We start from the raw sequence: 9,977 nt of genomic DNA, 5'->3' as shown, positions 1-9,977 counted from the left end.
CGATTAATTTATTTATTTATTAAATAAATAAACGGGGTGTTACACCCATAGTAAAGGTTCGTTGGAACGCCAAGAGAGGACGTGAATTAACCTGGGAACGAGAAGATCAAATGAAACAGAAGTACTCACACCTTTTCCGTAGCTCATAAGTACCCACTCTAGAACAAATTTCAGGAAAAAATTCCTTATAACGTGGGGATTATGTGACAACTGCCGATTTTGGACCCAACAGAAGTCAAACGAGTCAATAAAAGTCAAACAAGTCAACGAAGGTGAAACTGGTAGGATATAATTATGTGAATTATACCTTGCCTTTAGAGTTCTTGGTTAGGACCGAGATTAGTAGGATCTCGGTGATTCTCAGACCGAAATCACTAGAATCTCGGTGGTTTCTCGGACCGAAATCACTAGGATCTCAGTGGCTTCTTGGACCGAAGTCTCTATGATCTCGGTGGCTTCTTCGACCGAAGTCATCATGCGATTTCGGTGGATTTTAAGGCGTTTTCGGCTGGAAAGAGAAAAGAAAAGAGTTGACTTGTGACATGACAAATGCATCTTTTCCCAATAAGAAATATTAAACAACATATAACAATGCTTTTACCCAGCATATATCAATGCAAACATCACCTCATCCTTCCCTCTTTAACTTCGGCCGAGATCATCCCCAAACCCCCACCATTTTCGAAGTTCTTCATTTTCTCTCAAGAATCAAGTCCAAATCTTCCAAGGATAATTTCTCCAAGTTGATTCTTAGAATTTTTGGTAAGTAGTTCTTGTTAATCTAGTGTTTCTACACACTTTCGTGTTCTTCTATCTCATTTACACACATTATTATATGTTAAAACTCATAAGATAATACCATACTCAAAGGGTTCTTCAACCACTCTCAAGTATTCTAGGTTTCAAGATCTTCACCATCATCGATTTAACCAACCACAAGCACACTCAAGGTGACTTCATACCCCCACATTTTTGAGTTTTTCATGTTTTAAGGGGGGGGGGGGAATACAAGTAAAGTTAACTTTTAACACAAATGTTTGCATGTTCTATTTCTTTGTGAATATAAAACACTATTTGCATGAAATATGAGTATTACTAGTTTTTAAAACATTTATTTGTGGTATGATAGTTATAATGATATAAAACTAAGAAAAGCAAATAAAAACTATGTTATATGTTCTTTAGTAAAAGGTTAAAACCACAAGGCTACAAGGATTTTGAGACTTTTTACCAAGATATGATTTTTCCAAAAAAAACTAGTTACACTCTAGTTATTTCACAATTTTTGTGGGATACAACCCAAAAATATGTTGTTTTGACCATACATTTTGAAGGTAGACAAAACACCATTAAAAACGGTGTAACGCTTGTTCCATGTATCATTTATAGTTTAAGTTTTTAGGGTTTTGCACTAGGACTCGACGAGTTGGGGAGCCCCAAGTCGACGAGTAGAGATCAATTTAGACGCGGGAATTAGGGTCTACTCGACAAGTTGGAAGGCCCCAACTCGACGAGTAGACACTGTAAAGGAAAACCCTAATTTTCAGGGGTTTGTACTCTATTTAAGGAACTTATGGATCATTTGTGGCCTCCCTCATCGTCCTAAATGTCCAGAGAGAAACCCTATCCGTGCTTTAGTGCCTTCTTGAGTGTGTGTGAGCTTTGGAGAGTGAATCTTGGGCTTTTTGGAAGGAAACTTGAAGACTGTAGAGATTGAAGTGAGGAGAGGGCTTTATATCTAGCATCCACCTGGTGTTAGCATTTATTTGGAGGTAAAAAGTTGCTACCTTGATCTCTATTTGCTTAGATCTCATCCTATGGAAGTATATGGTCACTTTTGGTGCAAAATGGTGTCATACTCGGATTTGGACTTGTCATGAGGATATGGTTCAGATCTGGACATCTTTAGGCCTCCATGGACATAAAGTTGCTCAGTTTATCTAGTCTAGGCCCTTTTCCATGCTTTAAACCTTGTATGAACCTTCGTTTTAGTGTTTTAGCCTTTTGAGGCCTTGCATGCACATAAAGTTTCCAACTTTACGTGGTATTTCAGTCCTAAGGGACTGGATCTGTAGTTTGGAGGTTTGGATTTGACTGGAAGGACTGATTATGTTAACACAAGGTAAAACTCGACGAGTTGCCCTAGCAACTCGTCGAGTTTGATCGGGTTTTCCCGTTTTCAGCCTGCAGAGTAAACTCGAAGAGTTGATCAGATAACTCGACGAGTTGGATCGGGTTTTTCCCCGTTTTCAGTATGACGAGTAACTCGGCGAGTTGATAAGATAACTCAGTGAGTTGGTTAAGGTTTTCCCTGGTTTTCTGAAAACTAAAGGAACTCGACGAGTTGCTAGATGCACTCAACGAGTTGGGTCAACATGGACTGTTGACCTTGACCGTTGACTTTGACTTTGACCATGGTTGACCAAGTTAGACTTTTAAGGGTTTGAAGGGTTGAGTTGTATACTAAGGAGTTGTTTATGATTAGGGAGTTGGTGGAGCTGATACTTGGGGCTTGGACCTATTCAGCTACAGTTTGCATTTGAGGTGAGTTTTCTCACCACACCAATGGGTCTAAGGCACCAAGACCGTCCGATTTTATGATATGTAGATTATTGATCGACTATGCGTTATGTTGGTATGACATTTGCATGAAAGACCCCGGGGGTTCCCGTGGAAATAGATTAAGACCATGTGGGGATTCCCATGGAATTTGGTGTAAGACCTTGGAGGGTTTCCATGGCATCCTAGTATAGTTGCATGTTTAGCTTGTATCATATTTTCTTAGTTAGTGAATACCATAAGGGGGGTTCCCATGGAAGGAATACTGTGTGGGGGTTTCCATGGCAGGTAGTTAAGACCACGTGGGGGTTCCAGTGGCATTAGGTATAAGACCTTGGAGGATTTCCATGGCATCCTTATAGGTTGTATGCATGGCTTGTGTGGTTTATGTGGATTTTATAGCTAATATGGATTATGTGTTTATGTGGATTGTGTGGGGTATGCTCTGGGGAACTCACTAAGCACTAGCTTATAGTTTGTTGATTTGTTTCAGTTACTTCTGATCCTAAGGGCAAGGGCAAGGCTTGATGGCACGGCATGCACTCTCTCACGCGTTTTTATGGGACACTCTGATATTTGAAATAAAATGTTGACGTTATGAATTTGAAAACAATTATTCTTGAGATTTTTTGGATTATTGGAAATGTTTTGATTATTTAAAAATGGAAAATTTCTTTGAAAAAAAAATTAGGTTGTTACAAACGGGGCAAAAGCTCGAAATGGACTTTTTCATACAAATTTCTCATACTTGTGTTAGATGTAAGTTTTTATGACATAATCTTTTAAAAACATCTAGACAAGATAACTATTATGTATTTATATAAGTGATTATATAAATAGTCTTGACAAACAATCATAATAAACTATATTTGGTATAGTTTGGGAGTCACAAACACTACATTATAATTTCGGAAGAAACAAATAATTAGTTAAAGGTATAATTATTTTCACACTATGTAACCACTATGGAAGAGTAATGCATTCATTTACAAGAAAAAGGGTTTTCAGTACACTATACGTAAACCGGTTAATACAATTTTGTGAGACATTTGGCTTCACCGTACCTACCAGAGTACACACTATGTCCTGAATTATAACCAGAGTCTCTTGTAGGGAGAGCGTGACACTTGTGTATAAATCTATACGGGATTGACAACCCCACACCTAAGTTGTTAGCTACAGTTAGACCGGGCAGTCTAGGGTGACAAATGTCTATCATTCTGACGCCTGAAGAACGTCGTAGCAGGCCAACTAGTCATTAGCATGGTTATGATAACTCACATGGGGTATTAACAATACATTTGGTTTACGGGGTTAACATACATTCAGTTGGTTTTATATAAAGATAAAACTACATAATACTATTTCCCAATACAACATTACTTACATTTTTAGTCTTTGGATTTAAGACTTACAACTTATTTTTAAAGAAAATATTGGATTTTCTGAAAGTACACACTATCATTTTTACACATAAAAGTTACCAATCCTTCTCATACAAAACGCTTATGAACTCAGAAACTTAATTGTTGACACTTTTCAAAATCACTTGTATTCTCAGGAAATCAGTACACAGGTAACCGAAACGGTTTTGAGGATGGGACGTCGCAGCGTCACGTCGTTTATTTTTCTCATATGTATATGGTATCAAGTAAAAAATGTTTTGGACACAATGTAAACTTATTATTTATCAATATGATGGTGTGTAACATCCCAATTTCCAAGCCCAATTTTTTTTTTTAAATTAAGTAATTCTCAACATAGTTTACCAAAACATTTCCCATGCCATATCATTTGCAAACAAAACTATAACAAGGTGTCTGAAATCATAATGTCAAAGTAAAATCAATCAGAGTACAATCCCAGAAAACTCCATGCGGGAATCATATGTGTGTGTGATGCGCTGCTACACTGCCGGCTCCTTGCCCTTAGACGAAGTGGTACCTGAAATCAAAACTAAAATTGTAAGCACAAAGCTTAGTGAGTTCCCCCATCATACCACATACCATACAGACATATCGCATTCATACTGCCGGGCAATTCTGGGGTGCCCGACCTACCCAAGGACCTTTCGGCATGCAGGATGGCATATATGATCCTTGATAACCCAAACACTAGCAGAAAAACCGACCCGAGGTCTGACTTATCCAAACTCACTCACAATTCCAAAGCGATACGTATTCCAAACATTAGCAGAAGAAGATGACATACCTGCAACATCTGGAGGAATACTGATCACCTTCAGCTGACATGGTCAACCCTGCCACACCTGTATCACCCTAACCCTTGGAGCGACAAACTCCCTTGTGCACTTTCCCGTACGTGTTGCACAGACTCAGGCCCTGCTGGCCTTTCACCCGATGATTAGAAGTCATGGGTCTTTTCCCGGGACCCTCTACTATACTAACCTAGCACGAACCTTTCTTCTCAAAGTGCTCCAAATCAATCTCGCATCTGCAACCTCTTGGAAATCATGTCCTTCAGGGTCTGACACCCTGTCACGCTCACTAGCTCACTTGCCCAAGGCTAAGCTGCAACAACTAGAACATCCTCTATCCCCAAACCGGGTCACAAACTCTTCCCCGAAGCTTCTCGGATTCTCCAAGGCTCTCACCGATTCGAGTATGGATCCTATTCTTTCACTAGTACGGGCCCAATACTACCTTCCACACCTATCCATACTTTCCTCAGCAATCCTCTCGGATCCTCCAAGTCACTTCCTCAATCTGATACACCCAAATCTCACTAAACCTCTCTACTAACCCACTGAAACATATCCTAGGCTTTCCTAGGTTCCCAAACTCACCCAGTCCTCAGCTGCTGAAAGATTCTTAGTAATGTCAGCTAGCTACCTCATGAATATAGTAAGCTCACATTACTAAGAGTCCCACAAAGCAAAAAGCAAGCAGCATTCAGACCATGGAAAATCTAACCATCATATTCCAATCAAACCTTTATATCCTCTACTCAGGGATCTGTACATGCAATTTAAAGGCTCATACAATCAAGCATAACCTAAACAGGCTATCCTATCACTGACTGATCAGTACTAGCATGCAAGTCTACAAGCACATACAATAGGCATATAAGTCATCCTCCTAGATCCTCAGCCCTAATCTAGCATGCAATTCTCCTAACCATATCATATCATACCATAACATAACATGTATAGGTATCTTGGGGAAAACTTACTTGAGCTCGGCTGATTGCACGCATCACACACTTTGTTCTTTTCAAAGTTCTTTTCTCTTTTCAAATTCTTTTCAAACTTCTTTTTATAAAAGGGTTTTACTTTTGAAAATTTTCATACCAAGTCCTTAGTTTGAGTTCAGACACACCCGGGAGTGTGACCGAATCCCTCAAACCAAGGCTCTGATACCAACTTCTAACGACCCAAAAATCAGAGGTAAAATTTTCATTTTTAATATAGCTAAAACATTGATACCATTTATTTCAAACATTCCAAATCATCATTAAGTAAAATAATTATCAGAGTTCGTCCCAAAACCATTCATTGCGAAAATCATAGGTGTGTGCATTGCGATCAATCTGAGCCCTTCATTTCCAAATCGATGAAACCTGAAACCAAAACTGTAAACCGTAAGCACAAAGCTTAGTGAGTTCCCCCATCATACCACATACCATACAATCACATAGCATGCATACTGCCGGGCAATTATGGGGTGCCCGACCTACCCGGTCCGGCCATTCTGGGGTGCCGACCTACCCATGTCAAGTCATTCTGGGGTGCTGACATACCCGTGTCAACCCATTCTGGGGTGCTGACCTACCCGTGTCAAGCCATTCTGGGGTGCTGACCTACCCGTGTCAAGCCATTCTGGGGTGCTGACCTACCCGTCGGTCCTAACAACCGAACTCCGGGGACTATTTCACCCCCTACTACTACTATCACATATATCATACATAATCATACTGTCAGGCATATCTGGGGTGCCCGACCTACCCTTCGGTCCTAACAACCGAACTTGGGGACTATTCCCCTCCTACTACCACTATCACATATAACATATCATGCTAACACATAAACATACCAGGTAGTAGCAAACCTAGATGAATATCACAAAGACAATCATCTAACATACAACTCCTACTAGTGGGCCGACATTGTGGCCGTAGACCCACCACTACTGGAAGGTAACTCACCTCACACTGCTGAAGTCCCGTAGACTCAATCCCACACTACTGAAGTCCCACAGACTCAACCCCAGCTGCTGGATGACAGATTCCCGAACTTACATCATAGAAATAACACACACAACACCCTATGCTCGGAGAAGTAGCATAGCCACCCACCTGGTGGCATTTGGCGACGGCAGCAGCCGCACCGGCGGCGCAACGGCCGCAGATGGAGATAGATTATGATGACCGCCACATCGGTCCTTCCCATCAGATAAGGCAACAACGACAAGAGTAGGGTGGTAATTGCTCGGCTTCGCTGCAGCAGGCCACCATGATTATAGACGGTGGTGCGGCGAGCAACGCTTCACTCTCCGATAGTGGCAGTTTTGCTACGGTGGCGGAGTAACGGCTGGCGGCGAGGGCTCCCACGTCGAACAGCAGCGTCATAAGCAATCCTTCGCACCGTCGATCTTCCTCGTTGTCTCGCGTCGGCAGCATAGCAGTGGTCAGCAAGCTCCAGTGGTTCTTCGGTGGTGCCGAGGAGGCGGCAATGAAACAGTAGCGAGACGTGTCTTTGGCGGCAGCAAAGCCACGATGGCATTTCGATGGTGAGGCAGCAGGCGGTGGCGTTCGGGACTCCATCTGGTCGGAAAACGAAAGGGACATCGGCGGCGGCTGGGGAACATGAGAAGGAGGTGGCGCAAGAGATGGGAGGTATAAGGTGAAGAAGTGGCGTCTGAACATATTAACGTTAGGGTTAGGGTTTTCTTAACCCTTTGTACCTGGCTCCACTCAAGAGTTTGCCATAATGGCAATAACAGTCCCTCCATGCCCCTTTTTATTCAAATGTAATCCATATTTTACCTTTTTAACCCCTGCCATCTAAATACATTACAAATTAGGTCCGAGATTTACAATACAGCCTCTCCCCAACCAATCCTTTTCATATTTGGCCTAGAATTTACCAAATACCCCATGTCTTCTAAAAATCTTTACAAAATAAATCCCGGAACTTACACTTTTAACCCCAAACTTCTCAAACTGACAATTAACCCCTCGAGACCAACACCTTGCCATATAATTACTGATTTCTGGGCTACGATTCATTCATCGATTAATTTATTTATTTATTAAATAAATAAACGAGGTGTTACACCCATAGTAAAGGTTCGTTGGAACGCCAAGAGAGGACATGAATTAACCTGGGAACGAGAAGATCAAATGAAACAGAAGTACCCACACCTTTTCCGTAGCTCATAAGTACCCACTCTAGAACAAATTTCGGGAAAAAATTCCTTATAACGTGGGGATTATGTGACAACTGCCGATTTTGGACCCAACAGAAGTCAAACGAGTCAACAAAAGTCAAACAAGTCAACGAAGGTGAAACTGGTAGGATATAATTATGTGAATTATACCTTGCCTTTAGAGTTCTTGGTTAGGACCGAGATTAGTAGGATCTCGGTGATTCTCAGACCGAAATCACTAGAATCTCTGTGGTTTCTCGGACCGAAATCACTAGGATCTCAGTGGCTTCTTGGACCGAAGTCTCTATGATCTCGGTGGCTTCTTCGACCGAAGTCATCATGCGATTTCGGTGGATTTTAAGGCGTTTTCGGCTGGAAAGAGAAAAGAAAAGAGTTGACTTGTGACATGACAGATGTATCTTTTCCCAATAAGAAATATTAAACAACATATAACAATGCTTTTACCCAGCATATATCAATGCAAACATCACCTCATCCTTCCCTCTTTAACTTCGGCCGAGATCATCCCCAAACCCCCACCATTTTCGAAGTTCTTCATTTTCTCTCAAGAATCAAGTCCAAATCTTCCAAGGATAAATTCTCCAAGTTGATTCTTAGAATTTTTGGTAAGTAGTTCTTGTTAATCTAGTGTTTCTACACACTTTCGTGTTACTTCTATCTCATTTACACACATTATTATATGTTAAAACTCATAAGATAATACCATACTCAAAGGGTTCTTCAACCACTCTCAAGTATTCTAGGTTTCAAGATCTTCACCATCATCGATTTAACCAACCACAAGCACACTCAAGGTGACTTCATACCCCCACATTTTTGAGTTTTTCATGTTTTAGGGGGGGGGGATACAAGTAAAGTTAACTTTTAACACAAATGTTTGCATGTTCTATTTCTTTGTGAATATAAAACACTATTTGCATGAAATATGAGTATTACTAGTTTTTAAAACATTTATTTGTGGTATGATAGTTTTAATGATAAAAAACTAAGAAAAGCAAACAAAAACTATGTTATATGTTCTTTAGTAAAAGGTTAAAACCACAAGGCTACAAGGATTTTGAGACTTTTTACCAAGATATGATTTTTCCAAAAAAAAACTAGTTACACTCTAGTTATTTCACAATTTTTGTGGGATACAACCCAAAAATATGTTGTTTTGACCATACATTTTGAAGGTAGACAAAACACCATTAAAAACGGTGTAACGCTTGTTCCATGTATCATTTATAGTTTAAGTTTTTAGGGTTTTGCACTAGGACTCGACGAGTTGGGGAGCCCCAAGTCGACGAGTAGAGATCAATTTAGACGCGGGAATTAGGGTCTACTCGACAAGTTGGAAGGCCCCAACTCGACGAGTAGACACTGTAAAGGAAAACCCTAATTTTCAGGGGTTTGTACTCTATTTAAGGAACTTAAGGATCATTTGTGGCCTCCCTCATCGTCCTAAATGTCCAGAGAGAAACGCTATTCGTGCTTTAGTGCCTTCTTGAGTGTGTGTGAGCTTTGGAGAGTGAATCTTGGGCTTTTTGGAAGGAAACTTGAAGATTGTAGAGATTGAAGTGAGGAGAGGGCTTTATATCTAGCATCCACCTGGTGTTAGCATTTATTTGGAGGTAAAAAGTTGCTACCTTGATCTCTATTTGCTTAGATCTCATCCTATGGAAGTATATGGTCACTTTTGGTGCAAAATGGTGTCATACTCGGATTTGGACTTGTCATGAGGATATGGTTCAGATCTGGACATCTTTAGGCCTCCATGGACATAAAGTTGCTCAGTTTATCTAGTCTAGGCCCTTTTCCATGCTTTAAACCTTGTATGAACCTTCGTTTTAGTGTTTTAGCCTTTTGAGGCCTTGCATGCACATAAAGTTTCCAACTTTACGTGGTATTTCAGTCCTAAGGGACTGGATCTGTAGTTTGGAGGTTTGGATTTGACTGGAAGGACTTATTATGTTAACACAAGGTAAAACTCGACGAGTTGCCCTAGCAACTCGTCGAGTTTGATCGGGT

This window comes from Lactuca virosa, chromosome 8 (genome assembly GCF_052849685.1).
Source record: "Lactuca virosa cultivar CGN04683 chromosome 8, Lactuca_virosa_CGN04683_v6, whole genome shotgun sequence".
In the NCBI taxonomy this organism is placed as follows: Eukaryota; Viridiplantae; Streptophyta; class Magnoliopsida; order Asterales; family Asteraceae; genus Lactuca; species Lactuca virosa.
Note: the sequence above shows the minus strand (reverse complement) of the source record.